At 53.5% G+C, this 18,704-nt stretch overlaps 1 protein-coding gene across 6 annotated transcripts in view; it reads right to left on the bottom strand.

The window, feature by feature from the left end:
- LOC131102883 (RNA binding protein fox-1 homolog 3-like) overlaps positions 1 to 18,704 on the bottom strand; it is a 227,654-nt gene that overhangs the window by 156,866 nt on the left and 52,084 nt on the right. The window contains exon 1 of one of the 6 annotated variants that reach the window (XM_078797354.1): positions 11,766 to 12,066. The exons of the other annotated variants lie outside the window; for them this stretch is intronic. The gene's annotated coding sequence lies outside the window, so the exon portion shown is untranslated. Of the gene's footprint in view, positions 1 to 11,765; positions 12,067 to 18,704 lie in introns of those variants that run through there. 6 annotated transcript variants of the gene reach the window in all.

The following is an 18,704-nucleotide window of genomic DNA, read 5'->3' as shown; positions in this document are numbered from 1 at the left end:
TGCAGCAGATGCGTGGAATATACACTAATGGACGCCATCTGTCACTCATCTTGCACACACCCAGCGACAACGCCGTGCTCAAAACACGGTAAACAGCCCCCCCACTTGCAGGAGAGGATAATGAGAACGAGAACATGAAGGGGGGGGGGGGGCAGTAGCATTGGTCCAACTTGCAAGAACTATGATACTATTTCTAGTATCCAGTATCGCTAGCATGGTGGGATTTGTGTATTAGCGTATTTCTTCTTCTGTGTGTATGCGAGATACTGCAATCTACTCATTTCATTTCTACTACATTACACTCTGCTGCACTCTGTGTGTATGCGAGCGGCCCCGCCTCCACCCATGAGACAGCACTGTATGGCTGACAAAAGGGCTCACTCCCTTCATGCCGCTGTTCTATGGAACAAAGGCACCAAGGTGCTGAAAGCAATGCACAGAGTGAACTCTCTATCTCTTTGGTCCCTAGGTGCCATGCTAATGCTAATGCTAATGCTAATGCTAATGCTAATGCTAATGCTAATGCTCCAATACATGTTACCTACTTGGTGTAAATGTTCTTATCTAGCTAAATCTCCATTTGACCTTTTAGAAGCTTTTCCAAAAAAGTCAGGACTTTCCCTGCAGGTAGCGAAGCCCACGTATGGAGGAGCCATTCTGCCACTCATTTAAAGGGAAAGTAGCTAGCTAGTACAGGGTAGTATCAGGAAGTATATCTGCCGTACCGACGCCAAGCGGCCAACCCTGCTGTGATAGTAGCTAGCTAGTACAGGGTAGTATCAGGAAGTATATCTGCCATACCAACGCCAAGCGGCCAACCCTGCTGTGATAGTAGCTAGCTAGTACAGGGTAGTACCAGGAAGTATCCCTGCCGTACCGATGCCAAGCGGCCAACCCTGCTGTGATAGTAGCTAGCTAGTACAGGGTAGTACCAGGAAGTATCCCTGCCGTACCGACGCCAAGCGGCCAACCCTGCTGTGATAGTAGCTAGCTAGTACAGGGTAGTACCAGGAAGTATCCCTGCCGTACCGACGCCAAGCGGCCAACCCTGCTGTGATAGTAGCTAGCTAGTACAGGGTAGTACCAGGAAGTATCCCTGCTGTACCGACGCCAAGCGGCCAACCCTGCTGTGATGTTAGCTTAGCAATGTAAACATACTTCCATATGGTAATAGAATAAATGTCATTAACGGGACATGCAGCGTGCACGCCGCCGCATGACTCGTGCCAGTTTGCGCACAAAGACAGCAAAAAGCTCCCGTGTGGGCGGGGCCGGAAAGACGCGCGTCTCGGCGGGACGCGGAGACATGAATCAGCCAGGCAGAACTTCCATTAGAACAAATGGACTGGAGCCAGCTGCGATTCATCACTATTTGCATCCAGATGAGCCATAATTCTTCTTAACTGCTTCGGCTAATGACAAGCAGCGCAAATTAATCACTTTGGGAGGGGGGGCGCACGCCGGCGACAACAATAAGTCACAACACAACAGCCTCCGCCGAGGAGACAACAGCCAAAAAGGAAGAGCCAACAAGTATTATTTGCTTTGCACACCAGAGGCGTCCATCGGCGCTTGAGGTGGGGTCAATGGGGGCGGGGGGCCAATGCGCACACATGGGTGGAGACTGCGAGGACCACCCCCAGGAAGACCCGACACTCTCGGCGCCACCGTCCTTGCAGGCGGCCGGGGGCCAAGCGCGGGTACCGGGAGGGTGACGGGTAGCACCCGGGAGGTAGCACGCCAGCCGCCAGAGCGCCGGCCGCCTGCCAGAAAGTTGTCATGTTTGAGGTTGTTTTGCGTCCCGTGCCAACGGAGTCAATGAGCGGCGGCGAATAAAAGTCTGCTGTCAGTCAGTTTTGTTTTGCTCGGCAGCGTCGCCGCCGCTTTGTTTGCAGGTGACAAGCTGCAAATGAGTCATCTTGTTATTGTTACTCACTCACGCCGGGATGCCGCCGCCGCCGCCGCCGAAAGGACGGACAGCCTCCATTAAACTCTAATTCTCCTGCAGAGGTGAAGGCTGGCATTCACAAACACAAATACCATTTCAAACTCATGAATTGAAATCCAATCTGCCGCTTCATTTGTGAGCGCGGCTTCGGGGAGCGAGCGCGTGCTGCCGGACCCCAATTAGCATCTTCGGGCCGCTCATCCACGAGCGTTCATCTCATTTCAGCCGTCTCACCGGGGAGCGCTTGGCTGGATGAGATTCTGGCACATTTGGACCCGTTTAAGGCCGGTGTGGGATCAGCATACGTAAGAGGCGCCGACCGGACCTCGCTCGGCCTCGGGTGACGGGCGGCCGGCGCGGAGCGGAGCAGGGGCAGCGCCGCCGGGTTCCGTTATTCCGCGTCCGTGTCAGCCTCTAACTCAGAGGCCGGCTGACCGAGCACACCGAGCCCGGAGGACGGCGCCGCCGCCTTAACTGAGAGGTGACGGCACCCTCCACGCTCGCTAACAGATCGCCTCCTGGCGCCGGCATGTCTGAATACCAATGAGCAGAAGCAGCCGGGCCGCCGACGCCGTGAAAAAGATTAATGGCAGCAAATAAGAAAAGATGACACGGGGAAACTTTCTCAGAGGTTAGAACCTCCAAAGTTGCTCCCTTTTACTGGCAGTTTTAACCATCAAGGAAACCACGGACAGATCAGGAGGTGACGCCGCTCACCACGCGGGAACACGCCAAAAGGTCACACGGCGAAGCCCGGCGGATCGGCGTAGACGTTATTGAGTACGACAGGGACAGGAAGTTTATGGGGGCTGCATGGAACCAAAGACAAGAAGTGTCGCCGTTAGTCGGTGCAGATGGGGGCGGGGCTACAAACTATTGACCTCGTACACTTCAACCAATTAAAAAAAACCTCATTACAAACAAAATCGTCTCCCTTAAACTGCTGTCTATTTCTTTTAGTTTTATTTAACAAAATGGCGTCATTTCACATTACGGGAGAATGTTCATGTTCATGTTCATTTCACAAGAAGAGCAAAAAAAATGCTAGAAAACGACTAAATCAAATAATCATTTCGACCCACAGTCAGCTGGGATAGGCTCCAGCGTGCCGGCCAACAATTTCTTTTGTTTCATGGATAAATGACTTGAATGAAAAACACGTTTTCCCTGAACCAAAGTGGAACGTATTGCCCGCTGGAGCTTATCTGGTGGCCACAGGTTGACCCTGGAACAGATGATGCCCGTTTCCATGATCGCTTCTGGGAATCTACTGTACGTTTCCCAGCTTGGAATCCCAACGTTGATCTTTTCCAAAGCACAACAAAAGGCCAACGAGTGCAAAGAGCAGTGCAGCGGGCGTGGGAGGAAGGATGCGCGCAGCTACCGTAGCATCGGCCGGTTGCCGTGGCAACAGGACAGCCATGTTGTCTGAGGATCAACACAAGGAGGAAGGCCCAGTCATGCTTTGATACCAGAAGAGTCCAGAACGTAACACAGCACGCCGAGGTCATGCGAGTGGGAGGCGCTCATTAGCATGTCATTAGCATGTTAGCGACCGCCGCAGCCCGGAAGACGACATCAGCTTTTGCATGGACATCTTCGTCAGCCATCGCAGCGCAGGGGCAAAGGTCAACACGCTGGAACGCCTTCCTGACAACGACACCGGTCCGCTCCTTCCCAATTAGCATCACGCGGCAGGTTAGCATGAAGACATGACCGCCATGAGCAGCAGAGAAACAACAACAACAAGAACGTGGCGTGAAGCAGCACGGCGCTAATAAAAAGAGGACAAATCATCTGCGCCCAAAAAAAGCAAAAGGATTTAGCGTCTCGAGGGGAACATGTCTGGAAAATGAGGACAGCATCTGCCAGACGCAAACTGCATCAAAGGAGACCAAGGAAACTCGGCGGGAAAGGCAAACACTGTTTCTGTAGCTGCTTAAGCTAACATCACCGGACACTTCATTAGGTACACCGTCAGAAAATACGATGAAAAGCTTAATGATGGCAGTTGGACCCTGGGACAGATGGCTGCTGTCAAATATGCTGCCCCCTACTGGTGTGGAGTCCGCTCCCTCCTCTTGCTCGATCCCGAGGGAGCGGTGTTCCTTATGAGGACGCCGCAGGAAAACGGCCGGGCCGCCATCCTGCCCACAACCTAACTAACAGGCCAAACGTTCCCAACTGAAGGCCAACCACTTCAGCTATGCAGCACTTCCACTGAAGGACGCGTGCTGGACAATGGAAGAAAGCATCCTCGGAGCTGACGTGCCAGGAGGAAACCACTTCACTACAACCAGGAGGAGCAGAGCATGGGGGGGGGGGGGCACCTGCTGTGGCCCAGCAAGGTGCGCCGTATTGGGGCACACACTCCCCAGCAGCCGCTGTGACGCCACGGAGGTCTTTGCCAACGCAGCCGTCCTGGTTTTCAGGTGGCTGGGAAAGTTTTATTGGAACGCTTGTAGCGTTCTTAACTTCCTGCATGCATGCGACACTAGCATCTTAATGCATGCAACACTAGCAGGTTCATGCATGCGACACTAGCATCTTCATGCATGCGACACTAGCATCTTAATGCATGCAACATTAGCAGGTTCATGCATGCGACACTAGCAGGTTCATGCATGCGACACTAGCATCTTCATGCATGCGACACTAGCATCTTAATGCATGCAACATTAGCAGGTTCATGCATGCGACACTAGCAGGTTCATGCATGCGACACTAGCAGGTTCATGCATGCGACACTAGCAGGTTCATGCATGCGACACTAGCAGGTTCATGCATGCGACACTAGCATCTTAATGCATGCAACATTAGCAGGTTCATGCATGCGACACTAGCATCTTAATGCATGCAACATTAGCAGGTTCATGCATGCGACACTAGCATCTTACTGCATGCAACATTAGCAGGTTCATGCATGCGACACTAGCATCTTAATGCATGCAACATTAGCAGGTTCATGCATGCGACACTAGCATCTTCATGCATGCGACACTAGCAGGTTCATGCATGCGACACGAGCAGCTGCAGCTTGCCGGAACGCTGAAGACCAGCAAAGAGGAAAGCAACACCTCGTCCTCGCTTGAGCTGTTTTATTGGGATTCTAATCAAGATCAACCAATCAGAGGCCATTCCATTCATTCATCCATTCATCCACCCATCCATTCACCCACCAACACATCTATTCACCCATCATCCACCCATCCATCCATTCATTCATCTACCAATCCATCCATTCACCCACCAACCCATTCATTCATTCATTCATCCATCCATCCATTCACCCACCAACCCATTCATTCATTCATTCATTCATCCATCCATCCACCAATTAAGATCTGACTCTCCATGCTTTAGTCCACGTAAAGGACGGGTAAGGAAAAGCCCACCAGGAGTGAGGATGGAGGAGCGAGGAGCGAGGAGCGAGGAGCCAGCAGCTGCCCGGTCCTCCATCCATGAAGGAAGAAAAGGACGAGGCGTCCTTCTGGAGGATTTGCTTCCATCCAGGGAGGAATTGTGCTGGCAACTTTTGACATTGGCTTTTCATTGGAGGTCAGAACTTCATTCTCTCCCTCTTTGCTTTTCACGGCTAAAAGACGCCGTGTTTGGGCGCCGCTTCCTTTCATAATAAACCAATATTCTTCCAACCTCACGTGACCCCCCCCCCACCCCCCCAGCCGCGGCCTCCCCGAGTCCAATCAAAACATTTAGCATGCGCTCTGTTCTTGACATTTAAAAGCCTGTGAAAATGAAAATGGATGGCAATTAGAGCAAAGGAGGACCAGGCGCCCCTCGCTTCTGCTCGTTAGCGCCGGGATTCGACGTCCGCCTTCCTTAAAGGCCTTGAAAATCGACCTTCACGTTGGCGAGCGGCGCTAAAAGCGGCGGCGGGTGACCCGGGATCTCCGTGTTTGGATGTTTACGGCGACATAGCGGAGAAGAACGTGAGCCGAGCAACAATCCCGACAGCATCAACACCGACGTTGCCAGGTGGCGCCCGCTCAGGTGGCGCCCGCTCAGGTGGTCTACGGCACGGCGCCGCATGCCATCAGCGGGGCGCTATATTTAAACTGGAGGGCAGGCTCGGATCACCTGCCGGGGGAGGGGGCGTCGCTTTCAACAGCGGAGCAAAGGTCAGCGTTTCTGCCGGGCCGTGATTGACAGGCGGGGGAGCGCCCTGCCCGCGGCGTGGCCCGGCCGCGCCTCTGACTCAGTGCTGACTAACCCGGCGAGTGTGCTGACAGCGTCTGAGTGATCGCGTCGGCCGGGGAGGATCCGCAAAGCGTCCGCCGGAGGACGCCGCCACCGCCGCCGACAAATGGAATCTCACCTGGCTCATGTGCAGCGTAATGATGGCGATGGGTGTCTGTGGGGGGGGGGCGTTTTCTAGAGGGTTGGAATATGAGCTGGCGAGGCTGCCTGGGAAGGGGGCGGGGTCAAAGAGCGGGTATGAAGGAACAACAATAAGTCGCCATGATGAGATGTAGCGTTTGGCCACGACCTGCCTTACCGCGGGGAAATTTGAAAGAGAAGCAATTTCACATTCAACCATCGGACACAATGCGGGGCTGCGTGAGGGGGTGGCGCGTGTGCGCATGTGTGTGTGCACGTGCACACGCGTGTGTGTGTGTGTGTGTGTGTACGTGCTGGCGGCGTGCGGCAGCTGCCTGACAGTTAAAAGCGAGGCGCTGGTTGGCGTTTCAAAGGCTCGCCTGCAGACGCGCGCGCCAATCAGCGACACGCACGGCGATAGACGCGCTCGTGCACGGCTTAATGAGCATCCGTGCGCACGTGTGGGATGCTTCTTTCCCGGTTAATGAAAGCCCGGCCTAAGAGGAACGCTGCAGAGGAGGTGGGGGCAAGATGGCGTTGGAACGTTGGAGTCCATCATGGCCGTCCGCTCCAACTTTTGAACAGCACGTAAACGTTCAGCAGCGGCGCCGGCGGCGCCAACGTCTGCGTTGCTAAGCAGCTAACGCTCACAAAGGTTGTTAGCGAGCGGCGATGTGACGACTTTTTTAGCAAGAATCTTTGAAGTATGGTACGAGCGTACCGCACCGACGCCCACTTAAGCCCACCTGCAGCACGCTAGCTTGGCTAGCCGGAGCGTGGGAACACACATGCACGCACGTACGGGCGCCGTGTAGCAGAGACACTGGCACGTATTTGACCTTACAACACACAGGTCTTAGTCTTTAAGCTCCACTGGCAGTCCTTGAACACACCACGGCCCCCAAAGCGTACGTTGGCTGCCCCGGGCTGATCATCATTGATTAGGGCGGGGTCGTTATCAGGCATATTTAGGGATTCAAACTGGACCGTGTGCTGAGTGAACAACGGCAACAACACTTGCTTTTATTGCCAATGTTGACGTGGAAATTGGATGAGAACGTTGTGGTGAGCTGGGCGGAGGCTTTGGAGGGGGAGGGGCGAGCCATGTGTCAAAATTGGACGTTTTTACGGCCGTATCAATTGGTGGTCCTGGAAGGTGACCCCGATAAAACTGCCATCAAAGGAAGTGATGGGTCGTAAGGAATGCTGTGTGTGAATGCAGGCCAGTGGGGACCAGGAAAGGGGGCGGGGGGGGGGGGGGGGGGTGACACGAGGTGTGAGTACGCCCTTATTTGCGTACATCAAAGCCAGAATGCTATGGATGATTACTGTGACAATACAACACAAGCTGGGCTCGGAACGCCTGTATAAGTCGCCCTTCTACAGCAGCCACAGCACGGGTGTCAAACTCACGGCCTGGGGGCCACATTGGGCCCATCATATGGCATTATTTATTTATTTACAAAAGTTTCAATCCATTCTTATATCGTGTTTGTTCAATTTGACAGAAAGGTTCTCTATCCATCAGGTGAAGACGCCTATTGATTTTGAGCTGGGGGTGGGGGGGGTCGCCCCTCGGTGGAGTTCACACAGATTAGCATCGGATTAGCATCTCATCTGCCGTGAAGATTTGACATCATATCCGACATCCCGATGGTCTTTTGGGACGATTACCGACTTGATGTCACATGACACACCGTGCCACGCCGTGGTGACCCCCCCCCCCCATACACGCACACAGTGTACGTACGTGCAGCGACTAATTACAGTGATTAGCGGCGCCCGCTAACGTTCGTCGCCACCCGCTTGATGGACATCCAACCTGACAACACACACACAAGCGCCCTGTGCGGTGGGGGCCGGGGGCCGGGGGTGTCGCTTCAGCCAAGCGGAAAGGAGAGCAGCGCGGGTGAGCGGGCTTGTTTCGCCCTTGCGGTGGCGCCGACGCTGACCTCGGCAAATGGACAACAGAGATGATATCGCGACAGCGAGAGCGGCGCCGCCGGCCTTTGCTCAAATTGATTTAGCCCCCCCACGAGCCCGTCCCATCTCAATGAGGTGGCAGCACGCTGGCGGCATATATCACTGTCACAGCAGCAGCCGCTAGTGAAATGTGATTTTTATCTTCATGAGAACACCCCCTCCAACACCATAAGTGATGACAAATAAAGAGTGGGCACATTACGCCCAGAAACGCTACGACCTAGTAGCGGTGCCCGGTTAGCCAAACACCGGCGGTGCCGGGGGTGGCCCGCTGAGGCGGGGGCGGGGGCGTCGGCGTGTGTGCGTGGCGCCTCGTAGATCACGGCGTGTGGGTGAGAGTTGTCAGCGGCCGGATCGGGCCCGCGAAGCGCAACGTAGTTTATGGCGCCGAGCCGTCCAGGCAACAACCAGGAAAGGCGCTCTAAAAATAAACGCCTTTTTTCCCCGTCTTCTTCTTTCCTGAGCTCGCCCCAGAAACGCACGCTTGTTTGGCTTCCTCTTGTCGAGCGCTGCAACGCGAGGAAGAGGACTTGAGGAGATAATGGAGGGCGTTAAAAGCGGCACAGGCGTACGCTCTTAATTACACAACCACTTCGCTAGTACCCCCCCCACCCCCCCACTCCGCTGGGCAGGCCTCTCTGCTAAACTTTGCACCTTCTTTTATTGCTATTCCGCACCAGCCCTCCCCCCGCCTGCAGCCAGGAGGGGAGGCGGGGCCGGACTCACATCGGCGGAGAGGAAGCTAATCTTGGCTAATTGGGGAGCGCGTGTCATCGATATCGCTGGCTTTGGAGAGCCGGCTCGTGAAGGCCGGCGCTGCCCGGAACGCGCAAATTAGACGTGATCGTCCTCAGCAGCCGATAGACCCGAGAAGCCGCCCGCCACGTTACAGCAGGAAGCACCGAGGATGCCGCTCACGTACGCTTCCTGTCCACGCTTGGTGGTCGTCATTACCGGCACCAACTCCAGGCTGCTCTCCTTATCCTGCCTTTCTGCGCCATCTCTTCCCCGTTTGGGTCCAACTGAAACTGCGGTCGTGGGCGGGAAAAGGCCCACGGGCCGCACCTTGCACAAAGCTTCCATTAGGTGCCAGTATCTTCATGAATATACTGCAGCATGCTAATTAGCCGTGTTCATATTTGGAATATTCTCCCAAGCTGGTTGACGCGATAAACGCAGGTCAGATGGTTGCTCAAGGGCATGAGGCAATGTCTCTCTTTGGTTTCAACTTTTTCTTCTCTGTTGTGATCAAGCCAGTTCACCACCGCAAATAAATCTGCTGTTACCTGTTGTACAGGTAACACAACACAACACAGCTGGTCTGACGGACAATAAAAAGACGTAGCACGAGGGATCCGCCTCTTTCCGTAATCCTTCCTTCATTGCCCTAATTAGTTGCACCCCCCCACCATACATGATTCAACGTTAACAGAAGGTTTTTGTCATATTTTCAGCATAGAAAACCTGTGAGCTATCTTCTAAATACGTTTTTACCATGATTAGAGACCTCAAGACATGAAATAACACCCCTATAGTCACATTTGCGTTTGCATTGGCTGATATGGTCATATGATTCATTTTCTACAGCTTTTCATATTCGACGTAAATGAGACTCACATGTTGGTAGTTGCTTGCTTTTGTCTGGACAGCGTACTTCCTTTGGCATGATATAGTACACAGAATAAGCGTAAATAAGAAAACAGTCGTTTCCCCCGTAAATGTCTTCCCTAAGGAACCTTGGTGGGGAGTCTAGCGCCTGTCTCGCTGAATACCGACACCTAGTGGCCAGGATAAAATACTGCATTTACAACTGCAAGTTAGGACAACTTGATTAAATATGCTTTTTAATAATCGTCCGTATTTAAGCACAAACCAGAGATCATTGATTGATCAATTGTCACCGACCTGGGCTGCAGCGAGGGAGAGATATATTACTAGATGATATAATATGATATGATATGATATAATATGATATATTACTGGATTGCTCGTGTAATCACACCCCTTGATTCGCAATTATATTAGTACTGCGCTGCCGCCCCTGCTGCTTGACTTGGGTACTGCAACGAGCGAACGCCAAGGCAATGCCTGCTGCTCGCAGCCTTTTTATCCACCTTGGGGCGTCCAAACAATGAAGTAGTAAGTAAAAGTAAGTCGCCACATAACGACGTAAGAAGGGGAGGACAAGCAGCAAACACGTTGGCTAAAAAACAAGGTGACCACTATGTCAATAAATCAATTGGTTTATCCTCCAGGACCAGGAAAGACCCTCCAGATGCTGACCAGGACGGACCCTGGAGACGCTGACCAGGACGGACCCTGGAGACGTTCTTCCAGAGCATCCAAATTGTAGGACTTGAGGGCTTTGCTGTGTAACACGCTGGCGTGTTGTCTGACATGTTAACGTGTTTGCTGTCAAGCTGACGAGGAAAACATTCCTTGGCTGTGAAATCTTCTAATTGCCAGGCTCACGTCAGTCTGTTTTCCTCTGACACGTGTGTGTGTGTGCGTGTGCGTGTGTGCGTGTGTGCGTGTGTGTGTGTGTCTTTTGTTGGGCCAATGCGGTTTCCTGACAGGTGAGGATTCATGTTGCGGCGCCTGGCGAGCAGCGAGGGCGGGAGAGGTTAGAGTCAGGGTGACATATCAGCACAGCCGGGGCCGTGTCCACCCCTGCTGACCCACGTGCACGTTAGTGTGGGGGCTGATCCATCTCAGCCCCCCCACAGACACACATACACGCACACACACACATACATGTCGTGGGCGGGCTAAACACGGACCTTTGATGGGGTTGACGTGTGGGCCTAGGCTGACCTGTGTTGACTCCCCCTGCTGAGTGGGACCACATCATGCTGGCGTGCTTACACACACACACACACACACACACACACACACACACACACACACACAGCTACAATATGGTCTCATTAAAACTACAAAATGGCACACACACACACACACACACACACACACACACCAAATCCTGGCACCTAAGATCGATATGGGACCGGTCTCCCATCTGGACAGGAAGTGATGACATGACAGCAAAGAAGACGAGTGACAGCGTATGCAAATGAGGAAAGCGGAGGATGAATCAGAAGTTTGGGAGGGGGGGGGGGGGACACCTCCGATCAGGAAGCATCAACGCTTGTCAACAACAACAACAACAACAACAACAGCTCTCATCCTCACACAACTACACTAGACCCGCCCCCTCCATCCCACCAGGAGGACCACCTCCAAACCAGGACGGGGGTCTCAGCAGCAGCAGCATCCTCACAGCCCCCCCCCCCCCATCACTTCTCTTCCCGAGCATCCTCTTATTCCTTTTTGTCTCCACTTCCTTTCCCGAGCCGACGCCGCATTTGGCGCAGCGGATCAAGCCTTAAAGAAGGCGAGGAATTTTTTGGGAAGGGAAAAAATACCCCAAAGGGGGGTAGGAGGAGGTATGGGGGGGGGGTGCCCGCAGAAGACAAATTAGCATGAGAATACTCACAGTGTCGGAGCGGGAAGAGCGCGGCGCCGGAGCCTCCGTCGCACAGAACCTGCTCACCGGATTGAAGAGGGGAGGGAAAAAAGGAAAGTAGAGCGGCGAGGAGAGGAGGAGGAGGAGACAAGGAGGAGGAAGAGGAGGAGGAGGAGGAGGAGGAGGAGGGAGTGCAGCATCCAAAGCACCAGCAGCACAAATAAAGAAATGAAGGAATCCTCCAGGAATGTGAGAGTGCTCATGAAGGGAGGGGGGCGCTAATATCTGACACACACACACTTACTATCACTGCTGACAGGTCTGATGGGAGGTCTTCACACACACACGCACACGCACACGCACACGCACACGCACACGCACACGCACACGCACACGCACACGCACACGCACACGCATGTTAGTGTGTGGTAGGTTGACACTGATGACACATTCCAACACTATGTGTTACGCGTGTGTGTGTGTTTGTGAGGGGAGGGGTACACTGTTGGCGCTCCCGTCCGCCCACACCGCCCAGCCTGACTCCGCCCCCACCGCCTCCCACCCCCGCATAACTCTACCCTGCCCCCCCCCCCCCCCCCCCACCTCCACTGTAGAGAAAGTGAAGGTTTGAATTGAATGAAAGTAATCCCAGAAGCATTGAAGCAATTACACAAGCTGCTGCTACTCTTTTTTTTTTTTTTTTTTTTTTGCTTTTTTGCTTTTTCTTCGTCCTCAACTCGTCTCCACGCTCCCCTCGGGGTCGGCCCCCCACCCCCACCCCAATACCCTCAACAACCCCCACTCCTTTATAGTCTGGCTGAGGCCCAGACATACGCTGCAGTTAATGAAGCTTCTGTTCATGTCACTCCTGTCTACGCCTGGTCTACACCTGGTCTGCATCTGGTCTACACAGGGTCTACACCTGACCACACTTGGTCTACACCTGGACTACACCAGGTCTACATCTAGTGTACACCTGTCCACAGCGGGTCTACATCTAGTCTAGAGAATATCCTATCATCTTAATGACTACCATGAATAAAACAATGTCATAGTTAAATGAGCACATGGGAAAGACTTCCACGGTATCGTATATGGACTACAGTCCTAGTCCTAGTCCTAGTCCAAGTCGCTCCAGGGTCCAAAGCTGAGGTCGTGACTGTTCAGTGTCAAAGCGTCTTTTTATGGAGTCCAAACCAAAACCATCTGGCCGTGTTCGGTCTTGGTCTTCCAGTCGCTTGTGTTTGATGCGTCTGCTGCCGTGGTACTTTATGGAAGTCTGCCGGCGGATTTATCAGCCATCACGAAGCCGAGCAGGAAGCCAAGCACTTCGACCTCTAATCAGGTAGCCCCCCCACCCCCGGTTGCCGGCCCCCCCACCGCTGCACTTTATCTCCCCTCAATTAACATCTCCTGAGCCGCCCCTTATTATCTTAACCACGCAGAGCACGGGGGTCCTGGGAGGAGCCGCCTCGGACGGCGGCCTCGCAGCCCTTCAATCCGCGGGCCTAATTAAAGCCCACGCCTGACGTGACAAACGGCGAGCGGAGGTGCGGCGGGGAGGGACCGCCGACGCGCGGGCGGGCGGGCGGGCGCCTGAAGGATTGTCTTTGTGCGGATTATCTGCGGGAAAACAGCCGCGCTCACGTCACCACAACATCATCTAAATCTCCCGGCTGCGTGTTTATCTGGCGTGGACTGTATGACGGCGTCCTCGTGGAGACGCTGGCACGCGCCGTAAAGAATATACGCTTAGCTGCTGGATGTCCTGCTTATTTATAGATCATTGGGCCTTTAATGCCTCCTGGCCGCCTTTCATCTGGTTGCTGGCCCCACCTGCTTCACTTTCACTCCATGAAGCCATCAAAGCGGCCATTAAGCCTTCCAGACGCCCTCTTTGTCCTTGCTTCCTGTTTGACAACAGACAGCCTCCCGCTACCGCCCCGCTCGCCGCTACGGTCCCCGTCTTGCCCGGCCGGGGCGGGCTGTAGTGGACGGCCTGCTCCGTCTGGGGACCACCGCCTCTCGGGTTTGGGTCATCTCATATGGATGCTGGTCTGGGCTACGCTTGGGACGCCGCAGGACCTTCTTTCATGTCATGACATCCGCCCAAACTTGACAGCATTGACCAAGTATTTTATGGTTCCAGGTTGACCTTCTCCCCATATTTGCTCGTTTTCTCCTCCGAAATGATTGACACAATTAATGTAAACGATATCAACGTTGGAAATGTTATTCCAAAAGTAACCCCAAAGCTTTTGCATGTTTTTGTTGTTGCGAGCGACGACTCATCCCACTTTGTTGGTCCTTGAACGCACCATTGTATGTGTGCTACCTTAGACTACTACGCTTTATTTTCCGCTCATATTTGCTCCCAAACGCATGAAGGTAAGAAGCGGTGATATTTCGGTGATGGCTATCCCTCGATGATGTGGTGAAAGCCTCTTATGGTCATGCAGCCAGGTCCCCCCCCCCCCCAGCAGCAAACAGGAGATGTGTCAAGGGAGGGCCACAATTAAGAGACTAATTTGATTAGGAGATAATGTGAGTCCCACTTAATGGAGAGGACAGACTTCCCAACATGGCCAGATTAGCTTGCTGGATGCCGGCTTATTAATGAAGACATTCCGCCGTGCTAGCAGGAAGTCACGCGCACCAAGGGCCTGTCCTGGCCGCCCCGTGATGACAATGTTGTGAAGGAGTCTTGACAAAAAGACAAAGAAAAAGCACACCAGGCACGCTGACGCCTGCCTACTTGAAGTGCCGTAAAACTGGGAACGTCACACACAACGGCAGGTCACAGTCACCGCCGTGGCGGGATAATCCACGAATCCCCCCAAAAAACATTTCCACTGCATTTCAGCCCTGCAACAGCTGACATGTTAGAGATTGTGGTTACCATAAGAGTGGTGACAAGGATACTGCTATCATTCTGATTGAGCGGGAATAACAGACTGGAAGCTTTAAAGGGTGGGGGGGGGGGGCCTTGGAATCTTTGTTGCTGTTGCTGCTGGTAGGATGGCACCAGCCAACCATTCCTCACATCCTTAACCACTTCAAGGAGAGAGCTTCAATTGTCGGGAAGGAGCCTTCAAGAAAGTCCAAGAAGAGCCTGGACTGTCTCCGAAAGCTGATCCAGCAGCGGGATGGGGGCACCGCCAGCGCAGCGCTTGCTCAGGGATGCTAGCAGGCAGGCCTGAGTGCATCTCCTTGACTTTTGGAGAATGAGCCGGCACTAAGAGGGATGTATGGAAGCCACTTCTCTCCAGGAAAAACTACATGGACAGCCTGGTATTCTGCAAAAGACGCACGTCCTGGAAACTTCGGGAAAGCCAACACTTGCCGAAAACTTTTAGCCAAAATTCCATCCAGAGGAGACACACCAAGGAATGTCAGATATTGCAGTATCAACACGGCAAAGCACAAACAAACCTGTGCCGGGGAATGTTGTGTTTATCCCCGCGTGTGTTTGTTTGCCAATCGTTGGCGATTAGCAGCCATCTTTGAATTAGCGCTGGCTGGCGTGTTCTTCCGCCATCATGCTCTATTTATGATGGCCCAATCCCCGCCGCCTGGGGCGGGAAGGGTATAATCTCCCAGTGGCATTCCAGGTGGTGAATGCGCGGCTGCGGCGGGCGCATACCAATGGAAACCTCACCTCCAGCCAAGGAGTTACCGTTACCCAAAAGGAAGGAGACAAAAGGAAGAAGCCACAAGCTAATCTGGGAGAGGCTGGCGGGGGAAAAGTCACATGACAACATCAACAGCGCGACGTTAGCAGTGGCGTGATGAAGTTGGTGCGTGTTTGTACACAACATGCTAAACAAACACGCCTCGGGAGCGGAACAAAGTGTGTCACTGGCACGGGCGAGTGGACCGGGACGCACGGCGTCGCACGTAAGGAATTCAGCGGCGAGTCGAGTCGACGCCACCAGGAAGATTGGAAGAGGCGTTCGGTCGCAGCGGGGGATCCCCAGATCATTTAGCGCCTCATGCAGATCAGCCCTCGTGGCAACTCGGCCCCCGCGGGCCCCGGAATTAATGTAGCGAGCCAGGGGAGGAGTGATTTACGGGGACGGCGGCGGCCGATGAGCGAGAGGACGCGGTCATCCCGCAGGATCACGGAGGCGCTCCTCTCGGCGGGGACACGGACTGAGGCAAAGTGGACAGCCACTAGACAAAATGTGTCACTGCTTATTTATTTATCCTCTTTCCATTTGGCCCCCGCCCGGCATTAAATTGATCCCCGCTGCCGCGCTTGGCCTTGTTGAACAAGCGCAAAGCCCCGTTAAGTGTCTGTGAAAGGCTGCTGATTGTGTTTGCGGCACCGCGAGTGCGCCGCCGCCATCCGCCCGCCTCTATCTTCCCCGGACAGGCGGGATTAAAGGCGGGCAGAGTGGGCCCAATGACCCTCTGGGGGGGTGGGGGGGCGCCGAGCCGGCAGCAGCGGAAAAACATCCTGACAAATTCCAGCCTGCCGACACCGACGCCACTGTGACAAGCTCGGTGTTAGAGGCGGAGCTTAGCGTGGCCTCAAACGGATGCGGGAATATCCGGAGGCTCGGTGACGAGCGAATGTACGCACGCTTTTGTCCTCGTTAGCGACGGTATGCTACGTAGCGCCGCACATCTGCTCCCCGCTTATTAGCTTCGCTGTGGGGGGAGCCTTACTTTCAAGGTCAAGTCCGACAAGGAGTCCACTTTGCACAAAGATTAAATAACCCCCCCCCAGCCTAATCACACCGAGGGTGGGCGGCCATCTGCCTCGAGTACGAGCAGAGGAAAGACCGATGTTGCTGTGGGAAAGCGTGTAGTCATCTCCGTGTAGCGTGTAGTCATCTATGTGTAGTGTGTAGTCATCTACGGATAGCGTGTAGCCATCTACGGATAGCGTGTAGCCATCTCCGTGTAGCGTGTAGTCATCTATGTGTAGTGTGTAGTCATCTACGGATAGCGTGTAGCCATCTCCGTGTAGCGTGTCGTCATCTACGTGTAGCGTGTAGTCATCTACAGATAGCGTGTAGTCATCTATGTGTAGCGTGTAGTCATCTATGTGTAGCGTGTAGTCATCTCCGTGTAGCGTGTAGTCATCTACGTGTAGCGTGTAGTCATCTACAGGTAGCGTGTAGTCATCTACGTGTAGCGTGTAGTCATCTACGTGTAGCATGTAGTCATCTACGTGTGGCGTGTCGTCATCTACGTGTAGCGTGTAGTCATCTATGTGTAGCGTGTAGTCATCTACGTGTAGCGTGTAGTCATCTACGTGTAGCGTGTAGTCATCTACGTGTGGCGTGTAGTCATCTACGTGTAGCGTGTAGTCATCTACGTGTAGCGTGTAGTCATCTACGTGTGGCGTGTCGTCATCTCCGTGTAGCGTGTTGTCATCTACGTGTAGCGTGTAGTCATCTACGTGTAGCGTGTTGTCATCTCCGTGTAGTGTTGCATCGGCCATTCTTCACCAGGTGGGGCTCCCTGGAAGGAGCCTGGCCAAGCGTGAGGTAGCATGTCAGCACGTGTGGTCGGCCCGTGTTGCAAGTAGTGGGCTAACACGGCTCCTAACACGGCTCCTAACACGGCTCCTAACACGGCTCCTAACACGGCTGCTAACACGGCTGCTAACACGGTGGCGGGGCTAAAGGAAAGAGGCATCCAGACGGGAGATATGACATTCCCATGCATTTCCATCTCCGACCTTCCGCTAACATTCTTATCCAGAGTAGCTTACGTTGCATTCAAGCGTGCCGTCATTTCAAGGTTCTCCTTGGCAAACACGGCGGGCGGCTGAAGATGAGGAGCGTCGGGGGGGACAAAAGGTTTGCAAAGTTGGTTTCCAACTCAAACGCGTCACGAATGCGAGCAGACGTTTGGGATTTGAAATGCTAGCAGGAGCTAGCCCGGTCAGTCGGAGATCTCTCCCAGCCGGCATTGAAGAGGCTGCGGGAAGCAAGCGGGATGCAAAGCGCCACATTGACGCGGAGGATTACGCCGGGGATCCACTCAGATAGGATGATTACGAGCACCTGGCTCGGCGGGCTGATAAGAGGATTGCTACGCCTCATCACACTGCGGCGCTTTGTCGCCACGCCTCACATTTGAATAGAGCCAAGTAGGAATGCGCCAGCATTTAAGGCCGGCCGCCTCGTTAGCATGCTGAGAGCGGCGGCGCCGACGCCACGCCAACCAGGGCTGTTAATGGCTCCACCACTGCTAGTGGGAACCGCAAGGTGCATGTTGATGAGCAGCCCATCCTTTCCTGATGCTGGTGCTGATGCTGATGCTGCATCAGATACGCAGCACACGGCCACTAGGGGGCGTGGCAGCCGGGCTTTGCCGGGATGACGCTCCGGGTCATTGTGGGCACGGGGCGGGAATGGACCGCTTCTTAGCTGCTGCCTTTGAATGGCGTTCACAATGGATGTCGGCAATGAGACGTTCAAGCACATCGCCTCTTCCGGTCAACTTGGCATTCACGATGACCACAACTTCTCATATCAACTGTACGCGTATGGATATAGCCTATGGATATAGCCTATGGATATAGCCTATGGATATAGCCTATGGATATAGCCTATGGATATAGCCTATGGATATAGCCTATGGATATAGCCTATGGATATAGCCTATGGATATAGCCTATGGATATAGCCTATGGATATAGCCTATGGATATAGCCTATGGATATAGCCTATGGATATAGCCTATGGATATAGCCTATGGATATAGCCTATGGATATAGCCTATGGATATAGCCTATGGATATAGCCTATGGATATAGCCTATGGGACTTTTTTTCTGACGGGATTCCCAGAAATATCTTCCTTTGATGTACATTTTCCTCATTGAATCCTGTCCGATTCCCCAATTCCAATAACCTATAACACAATACAATAAATATGGAATAGCTTCTTTTTATGAAAATATATTGCTAGCATATGGCATGGCTAGTACACGTATATGTCATGTATGTAG

The sequence above is a fragment of the Doryrhamphus excisus genome, linkage group LG16 (assembly GCF_037039965.1).
Source record: "Doryrhamphus excisus strain RoL-2023G ecotype Guam linkage group LG16, RoL_Dexc_Guam_v1.1, whole genome shotgun sequence".
Classification (NCBI taxonomy): Eukaryota; Metazoa; Chordata; class Actinopteri; order Syngnathiformes; family Syngnathidae; genus Doryrhamphus; species Doryrhamphus excisus.
This window is presented reverse-complemented; position numbering and strand designations above follow the sequence as displayed.